The following is an 18,392-nucleotide window of genomic DNA, read 5'->3' on the forward strand; positions in this document are numbered from 1 at the left end:
TAATAATTTATCAAAACGGTTTACTCTTGAAACAACAATTTAATTTTCCAACAGTTCAGGGTAGGGGAACATTTATAAAAATATGTAGTATGAAACTATTCACCTGAAACAAAATAATATAATCCTCGAATAGAGTATGAAAGTCCAACTAGTGCCCTGAACAAAGTATTAAAACTATACGTCACCACTAATTCAAACATACTAAAAGGAATAATAAACTAAGTAACCCCAACCTAAAGCGCACTAACACGGCTCAACCCAACTCACCGTTACTCTTAAATATTACCTAAGTTCATGTTCTTCAAGGTTTAAAATCACCCAAGACATGGGTTTCGGTCAAAACTTAATTAATTGTGTCTTTAAGATAAAACAGAATTTCAAACAAGCCTTCCCAACCTATTTGCTAACTTTGAAAATTACAAAATCCACTCCACGCTATTCGAAAAATTCCAATAACCTCCAGATATGATCTAATATATCCTAAGTTTCAAACCCAATTGGTTTCACTTGATTTGCTTATCAAAATAATTATCTACAATTTATTATATCCAAACAGGTTGTTTTCTGCAGCACTTTAAAGAAATTGACGGTTCTCTTAATATACACGATCAATCAATGCAAGGCCAAAAATGTACGAAATTAGACTCGTAACCGGTTCTAATGACACTAATTGGATAATTTTTGGATTTATACCCAAAGAGAACAACACTCCCGAATTTACTGTTTTGGACTGGTTTCCTGGACAGATTTAAATACCTCAATTTTTATGGATTTTGACTTCCAAAAATTATGAAAAAATTCAGATGTGCAATTCAATATGTAGTTGATCTACTGTAAAAAGTTCAGATTGAAATTCATCCGTTTGATATGTTTTCTTGATTTTTAAAGTTTGTGATTCTGTGCAGAATTTTTGGACTAAGAATTACACCATTCTTTATACAAGAATTTAACTCCTTAGATTTCTTAACAGTATACATATATACAAAATACATAAATCTCCAACCTCTCCATCAATGAACTAAATAATAATAGAGTAAGGATAAAGAACAAAAACAAAGAAAAGAAGAAAGATAAAAACCTACCACACCAAAAAATTACTCCTTGTTTGCAATCCCCTTTTTTTTCTTTCTCTTTTCTCTCAATCTCTCTCTCTCCCCGTGGCTGCCTCTTGCTACTACTATAGAATGTATTAGGCAACCCAGGGTTATATATCTAAACAAAAGGCCCTAAAATATTATCTTTATATTACTTTATTTTCTAACACATTAATTAAATAAAATATAACTATTATTATAACAAAATATACTTACTAACTTGCCCTCAATATTTTTTTTAAAAAAAACAATAAATCGTGCCTCTAAATTAAATACTTTCACCACAAATTTATTTTAAGTTTAAAAATTAATTAAAAGATCCACCAATAATATTTAATTTGCACCTTAGAATTCACCACCAAAATATTTGAGATTGTAATATTATTATTTAATTATTTACTTAATTTTTATATTCGCGTTCTCACACGATGTGATTGGAGCTGTTACTCCGAAGGGGTCTAATGGGCATGAGTTCATCCTGGTCGCGATAGATTATTTCATGAAGTGGGTCGAGGCCCAGTCTTATGCGGTGTTGAAGGCTTCGCATGTGGCAAAATTCATCAGGAACAATATCATCTGTCGCTACGGGGTCCCGAACGAGATAATCTCAGACAATGGTTCCCACTTCAAGAAGGAAGTGATTCACTTGCTGGAGAAATACAACGTGACTTTCCATAAGTCATCCACCTATCGGCCGTAGACCAATGGAGCAGTTGAGGCCGCCAACAAGAATATCAAACACATTTTGCAGAAGATGGTGGAAACTTACCGGGACTGGCCAGATAAGCTGTCGTTTGCTCTGTGGGGCTACCGGACTTCAATTAGAACTTCTACTGGGGTAACTCCGTATTCATTGGTTTATAGGATGGTGGCCGTTCTACCTATCGAGGTTGAGGTTCCATCTTTGCGAGTACTGGCCGTGTCAGATAGCCGAAGCAGATTGGCAGCGGAGCAGATTTGAGGAACTCATGCTCTTTGATGAAAGAAGACTGAAAGCACTGTACCATGTCCAAGGTTATCAGTGCAGAATCGCCTGGGCTTTCAACATGAAAGTTAAGTCCAGGAATTTGAAAGAAGGAGATTTGGTGCTCAAAGACAACCGAGCTCCCATCCACGTCCCTAGGGGCAAGTTCATACCTAATTGGACTGGCCCTTACATCATCAAGTCTATTTGGTCAGGTGGAGCTGTAGTTTTGATGGACCTAGATGGCCTAGAGTTCTCACAGCCGATCAACATGGACAAGTTGAAGAAATATTACCCCTGAGAGGCTCGCTAGGCCAAAAACCCGCAAGAGCGACCTAGGCAAAAGTTAGAGTACAAAAAAAGTTAAAATTATAAAAACTGAGCTCGCAGGGTTGAAAATCCACAAAGGGCGGCCTTGGCAAAAGTTAGAGCGCAAAAGGAGAGAGAAAATACTCGAGTGAACCTAGGCCTAAACTGCGTAAGGCTTGATTCCCATGTTTGGGATACGTAGGCAACTTCATCCTAAAGTTCAGTCACAAACTTTTCCCCGATCAACTTTCTCCATTTGGTCATCTTGGTCATCTTTATCTATTCAGCATTCTAGAGCTTCGGTTGTGATCTCCGGTGCAGTGCTATTCAAACCAGGGGTGACTTTCCATTGCCGTGCAGTGTTGTGGCGCTATTCAAACTAGGGGCAACTTTCCAGTTGTTGGAATCCGGGTTGTGCATCTCAGTGACAAATTTCAGGCGTGTCCAGTTCTGATCCATATCGAAAATGGTTTTGAAAATTTTTAATAAAAGTTGATTTTTGTTCAAATTAATCTTTTTACAACTTAGACCATTTTTGGACCAAAGCGGAAAATTTTCAATACCCACAACCTTCAATTTCATTGATTTCAATACAGAGTTCTCCTACTCTTGAATACAAATTGAAGTTGCTTTTATTACATTCATAAAGAAAACTTGAAAGTACTGATAAAGCAGATAAATCTGGGGCATAGTCAGGTGTTCCTGCCCCCCTACCCAGAGCTAGTAGAAGCTTCCGCTGCCAAAGTGGGCCCCACCTGTGCCTCTTCATTGAGCCAATCTAGGCATTCATCAGAGAGGGTGCAGCTGAAAGTACGAGCAGGAGCTAGAAGTTCTCTTGTCCTCTAAGTTGCGACATACCGGGCTAGCTGCGTGCCTCGCACCGGAAAGGTAGCAGGGTACTCAATCCCCTCTTCCGGACAAGTCTGATCATGTCCGAATTGGCGCTGGATTCAAAATGGAAAATATAATACACAGCGTGTCATGCCAATCAGCTGGATCCCAGGCTGAAGACTCATACTATAGCTCATTACCGGCAGATTGAGCCAAGGACATCGCCAAGCAATGCGGTCTGCTGACAAATTGCACATCCAGCTGTACAACCATCCTTCATCAGGGGCATCGACTAGACGTTGCTGAAAAAAGTAGCTCCGAGTTGAGTACGCTGGGCATGAGTCCACAATCTTCAATTTATCCATCAACCACGCCTGGGGAGGGATGAAAAAATAAGAGAATAAAGAATAGAGAGATGTATGATGAGAGAAAAGCGAGAAAAGGGTTTTGAGAGAAAAACCGAGCCCGAGGGCCGAGTGATGCGAGCAATACATATGTGAGATGGCGTAGGAAACATTACCTGTAATAGTAGTGGACTCCCTACAAGCCTAACCGTCTCCCGACGATGAAAAGCGTCTAAACCCATCAACGTAGCCAATGTCATGGCAATGCAGCTTTTGCCCTTCTTCAAACCCTTGGCCACCTCAATTAGACGAGTGCTAAACCCGCCAGAGCCCGGGGCAAGCAAGAAATGAGATAGCAAGCATAGGCAAAGCGCGTGACGCCGATAGCCCTGCCAATTGTGGTCACCGCGGTTACCAGCATCAGAAAACTGACAAACCAAGCTTGGGATGTACAGCTCCCCGTCGTGAACCAATGATCGAGCATCTTGCGAGGCGAGGCCACACATTTGTCCTAAGGTTGGGGCATGGCTGAAACGAAATTGTGGCAATATTTCTTCGTCACGCTCGGATTCCATCAAAGCTTGAAAATCCTCAAAGGTAGGGCACATCTCTTGCCCGGCAAAGCTAAAGACATGTGTCACCGGATTCTAAAATCTTGCTGCGGCATGGAGAAATGTAAAACACAGTGGAGTGCGGCACAGCATGAATAGTGCACTTATGCCAAAACTCTGGAAATTGAGCTTTTCCGAGCCATCTAAGCTGACGATCCAATTTGTGAGGTTTTGAACAAGGAGTTCTTCCATTTGGTGCGAATTTGAGCTGAAATGAAGAGAATCCCGAAGCTGGAACTCATATAGAAGGTAAGGTAGTGAGTGAAGGACAGATGTCGTCATTTCGGAGAGTCTGCCATCGATGGCCGGCAGTGGCCCATCAGTGGCCGGAAATGGCACACTGATGGCCGGCATGGATCCATTTCTAGCCGGCAATGCTTCCCTCTTGCCCATTGGCTCCCTCACTGAAAACCCAGTTGTCTGTCGCAGTGGAGTCCTGTTCTTTGTCTCTTTCAAGGTCTTGTTTTGTCCTGTTGGACTCTGTCGTGTCTTGTTCAAGATGTATTAGTTTCCTTTTCTGTGTCAGGTTGTAATTACCTTCCTTTCATTTATCGAGCTGTTGCAATTTGCTTATTGAGTTGTAAACTTGCTAGGCTCTATTTTGTTTATCGAGTTGTTTTGTTATTAGCTAGTCCACTACCTAACTAGTGCAATTTAAGCGTTTGGTTTTTAAAACAAAACTTCGATTTCTTTTACATTGTTGTGTAAAGTAATGCGATGTGATGTGATGTGATGTGATGCATAGAATGTACAAACGAAACACTTTTTCAACAAAAAGGGCTGTTTTCATTCCGTCATAGTTTCTTTTTACAAAAGAGTTTGGTTTTAAACTAAATCTGCCCAACAAAGTACAATGTGCGAAACTACTAGTAAAAAGGAAAATAAAACAAAAAGAAGATCAGCATCTGAAGTAGCAAAATGTTTGGGTCAGTGCCGATGGCCTCAAGTGCGCGAATCTGTCCTGGTCCTCTTCTTGGATGATGGTCCAGGATCTCTACCATCAGCGTCTGACTCTAAATCTGACTGTGGACTCATCGCCTCCTCCTCAGACTCATCATCATTTGGGGCAGACCCCCGTGAACTAGTCCCTCGTCCTGCTCTCTCTGCTGCTCGAGGAGGTGCTGAAGGGCCCACCCCTGCTCCTGCTGGAACGCCCGGTGGGCCTGGTGGCAAGAAAGGAATCTGAAAGAAGGACAATCCACCAAAAATGCATTAGTAATCAGAATATATTAGATGCAGGAAAAAAGATGTACTGTGAATAGTGAATGATTTGCAGTGAATATATACCGTGAGTGGTGTATAGGAATAATGTATCAGATCACTGCAGTGTGTAAGCTATTCAAATGATGATGTGTTGAGAAAGGACTTCATGGCACGAAGTGCAGTTTGAAAGAACTTAGCGGAATACTGTAGATACTGAGTAGGTCCATGCTCGTCTGTAGCATCCCCATCACTGAAGCCGTCATCGCCAGAGATTGACGAGTGTACTCAATGGGAGCCTGAAAAAATGATTGAAATCATTAGTACTCTGCAGAACATCGAGTGAAATCAAATGACTATACAAAAGATGACAGGGTAGTACATACTGGAGTCTAGCCGTAACCTCCGATAAGCTCGTGACCAGCTGGAGGAGGAGCAAAGGGAACCTGATAAATCTCTCCAGCTCGCCCTTGAAGTGTCATAGTAGCAGGCAGCAGCGGCCATCCAGACCCCTGTCTCTCCTCGGGACCTCTCCTCTTCCGAGATCTGGTCGCTCCGCCTCTGCCTCTAGCAGCTGGAGCCCTCGCTCGCTCTCCTCTGCAGACACCAGTCAAAGGCGGCATCAGATGTGTCTAAATGAAGGTCGCGTAGTCACCCTCAGCACGGAAGTAATCTGTCTCCAGCCCCACCATGAACTGGATCACCTGGTTGGCAGATAGCCTGTTTGTCTCCCTCATTGGCGGTGGAGGCACCATCGGTACAAATGGGGCAGGCAACCCCAAAGTCTGCCGCACAAAGCGCTCACTCAGAAACCAGGCCCGACAGAGCGGCCCCTCGAAGAGGATGCGGTACTGGGACATAATGTGGGCAGCGCGATACTGATCCCGAAGCCCTGACAGAATCACCTCCCATGGTCGCCATGTAATCTGAGAAAGAGTACTGACAAGATGATCAGTCGTCAAATAACTAAGGCAGGTGCATTGGGTTAACTGAAATAATCTTATTACAAACTTAGCTCACGCGCCGCGACGGTGTCAAAATATTGCCGGAAGAACATGAAGCTGTCCCGGGTCCTGCGACGGACCGGACCGTCATATACATCAAAGAATGGGACCGTCACTGCAGTCTCCTCCATCGGATCTGGAGTAAGCGCCGGGAAGTATGCATATACCCAAAGCTGTTGGACAGATGTGATCAGCACAGCGTATGAACAGAATGTTGAAAATGCAGAAAGCAGAATGCAGTATAGTACATAACAGATGCAGGTCTAGAAGGCCAACATTAGATCCTGTACACGTGGCGCATCATGAGCAGTGTGTAGATCCTGTGTGTGCAGTGCATGGTTTGTAGTGTGCAGCATGTATGGTGTACAGAAAATGTAAAGCAGATTGCATACAGTGCAAGAATAAGTACCGAGAGTGCAAATGTCAAACAAAGCGAGTGTACAAATGCTAAACAAAGCAACGAAAAGGGGAACTAGGTTGTGTACCTCCCAAGCTCGCCAGTAGCCTCCAATCACTCTCCCGCACATCCAAGAAGTGGAGCTCATGTATCCATAAAGAGTGGTGAGGCCGGCTGCACCCCAGTTGTAGGAGCAGACCAGCGGAAGTACCACCAGAGCGCTCAAGAAGTACAAACCTACGGTATTCCACCTGTTTGAAAACAAGGTGGTACCAAAAAGGAACAGAAGGAAGCCCCTGGCGTACTGCTCCACTCCCTCATCAGTCTTAGGATCCTCCCCGCGGAATTGCTTCTCGAACCAAGAGTATCTAACCATACTCACTCAAGCAAGGAATGGACATGCTCCAAGCAATGCATCCCATGCAGCCACCCACTCCCCCATGTCGAGATCTAGGGGAATCGGATCACCTCCCACGCCCAAACCGGTGATCATAGCAAAATCAAAAGGGGTCATGGACATCTCCCCTGCTGTAGAAAAATGGAAGGAATTGGTGGTGTCCCACCACCTCTCCACAAGAACCCCCAGGAGAGGGCGACTCGCTGTAATCCGTGTCAGACTGCAGCAAAATGTACCGAAGCCAGTCTCGTTGACAATCCGATGGACCCCCGTGGGGAGCACATCGTACCAGTCGTGAGCGGTTGTAGCGCCGTAGCCTCGAAAGGAGCGAGATCCCTCATGTTGAAAATACAGGTTCAAATCAGATCAGCACAGTTCAAACCAAATCAGTGGTGTATTGAAAATATAGTTCAAGTCAAATGAGTAGTGTGTTGAAAATACAGGTTCAAATCAAATCAGCACAGTTCAAACCAAATCAGGGGTGTATTGAAAATACAGTTCAAGTCAAATGAGTAGTGTATTGAAAATACAATTTCAAATCAGATCAGCACAGTTCAGATCAGATCAACGATGTATTGAAAATACAATTGCGTCCAAAACAGTAATGTGTCAAAGATGCAGTCAAATTCAGCGTAGTGTCGCAAGAGATGCGGTTATATGCAGTATATACAGGGTAATGATGTGTAAGGTACAATCAAGGGCAGATTAGTAATGTATGAAATACAGTCAGATTAAACCATGCGATGCAATTAGATTGAAACAGCGCAAGAAATACAGGTATTCGAGAGTAATACTACAGAAAAGTAGAGATGGTACCTCCACGGCAATGGCCGACAGATGAGACCTCGGCTCTCCAACAAGAGGTCGTCTGGTATGTTCTCAGCAAAATCGGTAAAGGTATGGATGCCTCTCGCCACTGGAATGATGTGAGTCTCCGGATGGTACACCGCGGGGTCGAAGGGACGTACGTCCAATGGTAACGGCTGAGGCTCAACCTCTGGCCCAGCCGGAAACTCTACTGGAGGAAGTGCGAGGAAGCCCACGTCATGAGGTACATCGTCAGCCATCTGAGATAGATACAAAAATGAGTAAAATGTCGAAGTATTGAATAAACTCAAACCCTAAGAGAGAGAAAATTCAAGAAAAGTTGAGAAACCCGAGAAAGTAAACTAACCTTAAGAGAAGATCGGGGGAAATGGTCCTTGAACGCGGGAAATGATGAAAGAAGCCTTAGATGCAATTTCTGATCGGTGCAAATCGAAGAAAACCAAGAATCCTTAGTGATGCAAGGTTGTATAGGGTGTTGGGAAATGCGTAAAATGCACAAATCTAGAGAGAAGGCACACCTAGAAAGGACGAAAAGTGATTTTTATGGAAGGGCTTGTGAAGAAATGAGTTGGTTTTGAGCCAATTTAAAGACCCAAGGCTTGAAAGCCCCTTTTTTCCCGAATCTGCCATCGATGGCCGGCAGTGTGTTGTCGATGGCCAGTGATTGATCTAGATGGCCGGAAGTAGCCGGCGGTTGCCCCCGAGGACCAGCAGTCTTCTATCAGCCTCCCTGGCCTATTTTATCTTGACATCTGTTCCCAGGCCCCAACAATCCCGAGGAATGCTCGAAACTTGATTCGAAACGCCTCTGTGAGAGCTCGGGAATCACGTTCTCAATATACGATGGTTTACACCAATCAATGCGCACGAGGTGTATCCTTTTGACGCATCCCAAACCCTCCGGGAGGTAAACCAGAGGTCTCATTTTAAGATGTCTCTTTTAAACGTCTTTCCCCTTTTGTTGATAACAATTAGCATTCGTCTATTACGATAAACACCCATCTAGTTCACATGTATTGTTTTGGCTTATGCATTGTCATGCATTTCCCTATCTCTATTATGCATGGTCATGCATTTTTCTCTATCATACATTGTCATGCATTCTCCTTATCGCGAGTCGTTGTACGCACCTTACATGCATTGTCATGCATTTCCTAATCTCTATCACATTTATGTCTTTGTTCATTTTCCAGGTGGTTACACATTGTGCATGTTTCAGCATGTACTTTAATGACATGTGTTCATACCTTTGTTCATTTTTCAAGGTGGTTACACATTGTGCATGTTTCGGCATGTACTTTAATGACATGTGTTCATACCTTTGTCCATTTTCTAGGGGGTTACACATTGTGCATGTTTCGGCATGTACTTTAATGACATGTGTTCATACCTTTGTTCATTTTCTAGGTGGTTACACATTGTGCATGTTTCAGCATGTACTTTAATGACATGTGTTCATACCATTGTTCATTTTCCAGGTGGTTACACATTGTGCATGTTTCGGCATGTACTTTAATGACATGTGTTCATACATTTGTCCATTTTCTAGGCGGTTACACATTGTGCATGTTTCGTCATGTACTTTAATGACACGTGTTCATACCTTTGTTCATTTTCCAGGTGGTTACACATTGTGCATGTTTCGTTTAATGACATGTGTTCATACCTTTGTTCATTTTCCAGGTGGTTACACATTGTGCATGTTTCGGCATGTACTTTAATGACATGTGTTCATACCTTTGTCCATTTTCCAGGCGGTTACACATTGTGCATGTTTCGTCATGTACTTCAATGACATGTGTTCATACCTTTGTTCATTTTCCAGGTGGTTACACATTGTGCATGTTTCGACATGTACTTTAATGACATGTGTTCATACCTTTGTTCATTTTTCCAGGTGGTTACACATTGTGCATGTTTCGACATGTACTTTAATGACATGTGTTCATACCTTTGTCCATTTTCCCGGTGGTTACACATTGTGCATGTTTCCGCATGTACTTTAATGACATGTGTTCATACCTTTGTTCATTTTCCAGGTGGTTACACGTTGTGCATGTTTCGGCATGTACTTTAATGAAATGTGTTCATACCTTTGTTCGTTTTCCAGGGGGTTACACATTGTGCATGTTTCGGCATGTACTTTAATGACATGTGTTCATACCTTTGTCCATTTTCCAGGCGGTTACACATTGTGCATGTTTCGTCATGTACTTTCATGACATGTGTTCATACCTTTGTTCATTGTCCAGGTGGTTACACATTGTGCCTGTTTCAGCATGTACTTTAATGACATGTGTTCATACCTTTGTTCGTTTTCCAGGTGGTTACACATTGTGCATGTTTCGGCATGTACTTTAATGACATGTGTTCATACCTTTGTTCATTTTCCCGGTGGTTACAAATTGTGCATGTTTCGGCATGTACTTTAATGGCATGTGTTCATACCTTTGTTCTTTTTTCCATGAGGTTACACATTGTGCATGTTTCGGCATGTACTTTAATGACATGTGTTCAAACCTTTGTTCATTTTCCAGGTGGTTACACATTGTGCATGTTTCGGCATGTGCTTTAATGACATGTGTTCATGCCTTTGTTCAATTCCTACTTCACACATTGCGCACGTTGTCACGTGTGCTTTACTTACATGTGTTCAAATTCCCGTCTTACACATTGCTTGCGTCAATCGCGCCTGCTTTAATGACATGTGCTCATGCCTTTGCCTACTTCACACATTGTGCACATTGTCACGTGTGCTTTGCTTACATGTTTTCAATTCTCGCTTTACGCATTGCATGCATTTCTACGTTTGCTTTACTTACATGTGTTTTTGCGCACTTCGTATGCGTTGTCACGCACTTTTGAATTGCATTGTTATGCATATTGCTAACGATATTGTACCTGTTAAGTTTATCTCTTTCAGGCGCGATATTGTATGTACGGTTCATTTGAAGCTGGCATGACCAGACGAGCCACATGGGTGTTGTATGCACTCCGCGTGAAACATGGTAAGAATTGCATAATTGTCTTATATTCTTCCCGTCGGAATATGTAGGACTGTTTTTCACCTACTTAAAACTTTTGCATGATTTGCTTCATTACAGGGTCGTTAACATGAGTATAAGTTATGCTCTTGCATCTTGCATATCATTTGCATTTTGCCCCCAGCCTTCGGGCGCATCTCTGCATGCCTATACTGATTGATTGTCTGAGTCTTCGGCCTTATCAAAAATGGGTCATCTCCGGGCTTTGACAGTCACTCCCGTCACTTTGTGACTGTTGAGTTCTGTCAAAGAGGGGCAACTGTAGACACCCCATTTTTGACCATCCTCGAGACTTGGTTGTGCTTGCAGGTACACCCAACAACTAGTTCGATTGCTCGCTGAGTACTCGACTGTCGCGGCGGAACATCACCAGTTCGAGCTTCCCAGACCCGGTAACCTTTCTGCCCTTTTTTTTGACCTTGACTAGGTCCTGTCAGAGTGGACCCAGTGGTGCACTGCCGGCCATGGACTTGTTTCTATCGGCCATTGATGAGGCCCTGCCGGCCATCAATGAGCCACTGCCGGCCGTTGTTGATGGCCAGCAGCCCCCCTATCTCAGTTGTTTTTCCTCCAGATCTTTTGAGCCAGCTGGATTTTTATTTGCTCCCCTTCATACACGTGTATAGATGGATGAAGCCCTTGCAGGGGTTGAGTTTTTGAAGAGGATGCCATCCTCTTTGATAGGGGCTGAGTTTTTGAAGAGCAAAAACTCCCTTTCTCTCTATATTGTTTGTGTTTAATGCTTTGAAGTTGGATTTCCTTGCATTTTTACACCACAACACATAGAGATACACCACCACCATTGAACCAAGCTTCTTGAGAGGTCTTCTTGAGGTCTGAAAGCAAGCTTCCACCCCCTGAAATTACTGGTTTCGAAGAGGGTCTTCAAGGGTGAGCATTTCTTCCATTTTTGCACTTTCTTGCACCATGCTTTAGCCCTCTTAGAATATTGATTTAGGATTTGCTTATAACTGGAAAAAGTCTTGTTTTTAAGTTCTTTTTAAGTTTGGTTAAGGTCATTTTGCTGTTTGGGGTGTGTAGCCCCCTTGCATGCTTTGTTTGGCTTTATTTTAAGCCATATCTTGAGGCCTCTGAGCTAGCCTTGGTTTGGCCTTCCTACCACTGAAATCCATCTGGATTTCAGTGGTAGAGGTGTGGTTTTGAGGTCCTAAATCAGAGGGGGTAGTCCCCTCTCTTTGTGTTCCTCTTTACTTGCATTTTTGGCCTTCCAAAGGACCATCCCTCTATGCATTGTTCAGGCTTGCTCCAGGCCTTTTTTTTTTACTTCTAGGACCTGCCTTGGCGCTGTCCAAGGCTGGTTTGGTCATGTCTTGCTTGCATCTAGCATGTGTAATGTAACTCCATCCATAGCTCATCAAAGTAGCATGTGTGCTTGGCTTTTGTTGAGTCCATTTCAGTCCATTTTTGGTGATGTTTCACCATGCCATGAACCTATTTTGGGTTGGTTTTGTTACTTCATGCTTGCATGATATACTTGTAATGTAAATCCCCTAAACTAGCTTCATATGCTCCATGCCATGCCATGCTATTTTAGCTTGTTTGGTTTACATTCCAGCATGTATTTGGTCATCATTTGGCATGTTATGACCCTATCCATAGTTGGTTTGATCATCCTTTGCATGCTCCATATAGGTGTAGAACAAATCTTGTTTACTAGCCCTTTGTGCATGATGTTTTGACTCATCATACTAGCATATTTTGGCTTTGCTCAAACTTCATTTTTTGCTTATTTTGAAGTGTTCTAGGACTGTTCTGGGCTGCCATGGCCATATCACTCATGCTTTTTATAGCTATAGTGTAAATCCTTAGGCTAGTCTTGGGTTTTGAGGCCTCTATCATGCCATACATGTGATGTTTGTCGTCATTCCACATGCTATTTCAGTCCATTAAATGTTGTTGTTCATTCGCATTTGACATGCCTTGAATGCTTTGTATAGCTTGTGCTTTAGGCTTCAAGAATGGATTTTTGTGCATGCCACTTAGTCTAAGCCTTTGGCTCATCATTTCAGTACATTTTGGGTCCTAATATACCATGATGTAACTCTGTTTTTGGTTTTCCAAGTCATGCCATGATTGGTTGTCATTGGTGTAGTGCATTGCCTCTTTTGTAGCCTTGCATGTCCTGTGTTTTAGCATTGTATGCTAGCTTGCTTTGGCTTACTTCCATGCATGTTTTAGTCTCATATCAGTATGTACTAGGACTATTTTGGGTTGTCCTTGCCATATCCCTCATGCTTCGTATAGCTGTAGTGTAATTGGCCTCGCAAGCTTTGTGTTTCGGTGATTCACGCATGCTATCCTTGAGCAATTTAAATGATTTGGCATCATTTATCATCTCATTTCAATGCATATAGTGTTGTTACACTTGCACATTTGTCACTTCTTAGGCACTTTTGAGAGTTGCCCTTTTAGGCCCATTTGATGAACCTTTCGCATTTTGCATGCTTGAGTGTGTTGTGTGGCTTAATTCATCGCTTTGGCTACTGATTTGGACCTAGTTGAGAGCTATCCATCTTTGGTGTAAGCCCATCTTACCATGTTGTCGCATGCTTGTTTCATTTCGTATGTTGTCGCATACTTGTTTAGCTTTGCATACCTTGCATGCTCACATGTTCATGTTGCATTTTGTCATGTTGTCCAAGGTCGTCACCTCACATCATGCTTATATGCTTGTTACATGCTTGGGTTAGTTGCATGTTTGCACACTTAGGTCATGTTGCATGTTTTCCATGCTTATGTGTTGCATTGCTTGGATTAAGTGTTAATCCGAGCACGAGGAACGAGGGGCGTTTCATACTTCAAGTGATGCAGCGTGTCTCAATTCTTGGTCGCCGAAGCTCTTGATGATTCATGATAGAGTTCTAGGCTTTACTTGCTTTATTTGTGCATTCATTTTCATATTGATTTGCACAAGTCGGATCTTTGGCCATCATGCATCGGGATGCGTGATTGATGGTCGTGGATCCGACTAGGCCTCTCCCTTGATGTTTTGAGGTGATTTGGAGTGCCATGGTGCGTACATGTCCTTGGTAAACCCTCCATTTTCTCTATTTTGTGCTTCATTGCAGTTTGGTGTCACAGCACACCAGTGGCCGGCAGCCTGCCACAGGTGGCCGGCAGTGTGCCACCCTTGGCCGGCAATGGACCATCTTTGGCCGGCAGATCTCCTTTCCTGGCCGGCAGGCCACTGGTGACTTCCCCTGCAGTGTTTTGGTAAGGTCCAGCAACAAGCACTGGAAGACACCCTGCAAGCAGAGCCTCTAAAGAGCAACCGGAAGGCCTTCCAAAGCGAGGAACCGAAGTGAGCATCAATGCCTCCCTTCTTCAAACAGAGCTGGAATAGCACCGTTTACTGCTTTCCCTACTTGCTTGTTGTCATTCATTAATTAGTCAATTGATTCGTTAATTAATTAAGTTGTGTAATAATTAGTAGTAGCTTGTTACTCAATTCGGTTCTGTAATAATTAATTAGCTTGTGAGTTAGTTAATTAGGTGGCTTGTATTATTTATTCGGTCCCTCCGAGTAAGGGCAAATTTGTAATAAGTGTGGGTGTGTGTGTGTGCATGTCTTCCAACCCCATTTCTTTCTCCCTTTTATTTAACTGCTTATAATGGTTAGATTTAGGGCATATTGCAATTAGCATACCTTATGCTACGCATGCGTGCATTCATTCATCTGTATTGCATGCACCAGGCTCGGCGCATCATACTAACTGCATAGTATTTCAAATCAAACTTGAATACGTGTTATCTATTGCATTTCACATGCCATCTCAGGATTAGCCGAGCCTATTCTAGACTGCATTTTGTATGAGATACATTAGGCACTTAACATGGACTTTGATCATGCATGATTGCTAACGATTTCTCTGTTTTGGCACAGAATATGATGTAAGTATTTATGCTTTAGCATCAGGCATGAATGTGAATGTTAACATGACAGCATGATTACCATGTGGCTATATGCTTATATGATAAACTGCCCGAATGCCTTTGGGTGAAGGTTGGATTACATGAATTGGGATAATTCATTGAAATCAGCATTTTAGCCTATTTGCAAGTAGCAAATTTCAAAACATTTCCAAACAAACGGATATGCAATGCTTTGTCCGAAATTAGGTGATCTAGTCTATACTTGTTTTGCTATGCGCATCACATAGTAATTCTAGCTAATTAATCGGAACAAGAACGCATGTGTTTTTAAAAATGAGATATCATGGTTAGTAGAGGCCGATCTTCGGATCGGACGAGAGGGGGTGCTCATAGCTGACCTTCCCCAATCGTACCCAAGTTCCCAATCCGAGGCAACTTTGGTGATGACGGACACGTGGCCTTAGGCAAACGAGTCAGGGTTTCCTAAATTTCCAAAAATAAAATATTTAGGTGGCGACTCTGTATCTGGCAAAGCAGTCCATGTTTGGCACTTCTTTTCTAAAAATCTTTTTTCTCAAAAATGATTTGCCGGATTTGGACTCTTTGATTCAAGATTTAGAACCATGACAAAACGAGTCCGAACTGTGGCACGCAATTTGAGGCCCGTGGGCGCGTCCACACCCTACTAAGGAGAGAGGGCCTCTCCTTATATAGAGGGAAAACAATGCAAAGCTTCTTCAAGAAGCTTGGCAAGAGCTTTATCCCTCCATACACGTGTATGGAGAGGAGATAAAAGGATTCCAGCTGGCTCAAAAGATCTGGAGTGAAACCAGCTGAGACAGGGGGTATGCCGGCTATCAGTGGTGGCCGGCAGTGGCAAAGGCATGGCCGGCAGTGCACCAAGAAAAGCATTCTGAAAGGACCAAGTCATGGTCCAAGAATGGGGCAGAAAGGATACAGGGTTTGGAAAGCTCAAACCTGTGACGTACCGCTGCGAAAGTCAAATACCCAATGAGCAATCGAGCTAGTGGCTGGATGTACCTGCAAGCACAACCAAGTCTTCAGGACGATCAAAAATAGGGTGTCTACAAACGCTCTCTTATTCATTGTAAGCCTCAGGGAATTTCTTTTATGTGTATGTAAGTGTCATTGTTATTCAACGAGAGGGAACATGCATATTTAATTATTCATTATTTCATCCAAGGATGAATTGTTATTTGTAAATGGACTTAATTAATGAATATTGGTAATATTATCCGAGTAATAAAATATGGGGCGTGACAGATCCGATGTTGTACAATCTTTGGATCGATTCTAAGCATGTCTTCACAGGACCAAGCGACTAAACGATCGCATTCCTCTGAAGTCAACGTGTACCCGTTCTGGACCAAGCGCGGATCCTTCTCAGTACCCACATTAATGGCAATGATTTCATCTGTATAGTGCTTAACAAGCCTCTCCTCCTGTTTGTCAACCAAAATTTTCAAAGCCCGAGGAATTTCTTCCTCTTTGTTTATTTCAAGAGTTTGAAAATCAAAATCAGTACAACAAACCAATGGCATAGAAAAGTAAGCGAAATCAATAGAATTCACATTTAAAAGGTCTGGATCTTCAGTTACATTAGACTCAAAGGAAAAGTTGAAAGATGACCTGGACAGGACCTTGGTATCCGGGTTACCACTCTCGGAAGTACCAGATTCAGAAGAACTCAAATTTGAATCTGACTCCACAGACTGAGTAGAATCATATTCGGACTCACTATCCGATTTGGAACTGCTGATGGCGCCCCTCTCAAACTTCCAGACCAGGCGTAGAGCCTTAGATGCATCCATGATAAGATTAGAGAAATCAGTTGCTGTTTATCCTCGATCATTGAGATAGTAAAACTATCCCCCAAGTTGACGGACTCAGCTCCGGCAGTAGAACTTGCCAGTAGGTCAGCCAGCGCTTTTCCCAACAGCTCTTCTTCTTCAATGCCTACACTTGCGGCCCTGCCCTGTTCTATTTTAAGGCTCAGGTCTGCCTGCTCATCCTCCTTTTTTGCCAACTGGTGTCTGAAGAATATTTTGAACCCCAGATATCTCGTCTTTGTTCCCTAATCATACCAAGGCTCTGGGAATCCACAATAGGGGAATTCTTTCCCTTGGTGGACAAAGCGTCCATTCAGGGTTCCCCGTATTGGCTTGCAGACTAACTCATATTGCCTCACAGTCCTTTTTGCTGTTAGTCTTTCTCTTAACTCATCCCCTTTCCATTTCCAGTCTTCAGCAGTAGGTTTGTGTCCTAGCCCAAAAGCGTGGGGGTTGTGACTCATCTCCTTGGCGATAGTACTTTCCTACTTACCACTTCTGGCAAGTCATGATCCAGGAATATGCCTCTGTTTGTTCATCATGTAAATGGATAGGGCACTGAGATAATTTCCATCGTCCTCTGCCACAATGGATTGGACCACTTGGGCCTCCGCCAAGGAGAAGCCAGAGAGGAATACATCTTCTTCCCCATATATGATTTCCAGCAAGGGCGCGGTAGTTCCATGGGGAGGATGGATGGCAGAATTGCCGCACACCGTGGTAATCCCACCTTTAAAGGGGTATTTTACCAACTGATGGACCATTGATGACACAACCCTCATCTGATGTAGCCAGGGCTTCCCAGTAGTAGATTGAAAGTGGCCGGAACATCTATGACGTGGAATTCCACCTCATGCTCAAACGGGCTGATTAGCATATGGCTCTTAAATGTTCCCATAACATCCCGGCTAGTATTGTCATAAGCCTAGATGGCCTGGGTCGTGGGCATAAAGTCAGCTGACCTTAAGCTGATAGCATTGGCAGTCCTCACTGGACATACATTAATTGCCGATTCGGTATCTACTGAAATTTTTTACATCCACATCCCGAATTTTGACAAGGGGTTTAGCCTCTAGCCATTTTGTAAAATAATCAGTCGCTACAAAGCAAGAACTTCCTCTATCCGGTTGCTTAGGGCAATTGTACAACAAGATCCATGCCTCACTGGGCCAATGACCAAGGAATGGACATTGGATTTAAATCTCTAGTATGCCGGTGTATCAAAGGTGCAAACCTTTGACACTTTTCGCACTTCCTTACATAAGCTTTGACATCTTTCTGCATGTAGGGCCATCAGTATCCCTGTGATATTGCTCTATGATAAAGTGATCTGCCCCTTGCATGGCTTCCGCATACTCCTGCGTGGATCTCGTACAAAAAACCCTTTACTTGGAATGGGTGTACACATCGCAGTAAAGGTCCAGTAAAAGATCTCCTGTACAGATGGCTTTCTACTGATAGGCAGAACTTGGTTGATTTCAATCTGTTCTTGTGGGCTTCCCTTATGTCCTATGGGAGCTTGCCATCTTTTCGAAACATGACTATGGCATGCATCCAACTTGGACCCAACTCCACGCACATTGTTTCATACTCTATTATCAGAGGCTCTATACTTGGGCTTGACA

The sequence above is a fragment of the Camellia sinensis genome, chromosome 2 (genome assembly GCF_055761805.1).
Source record: "Camellia sinensis isolate YWXY chromosome 2, ASM5576180v1, whole genome shotgun sequence".
Lineage (NCBI taxonomy): Eukaryota > Viridiplantae > Streptophyta > Magnoliopsida > Ericales > Theaceae > Camellia > Camellia sinensis.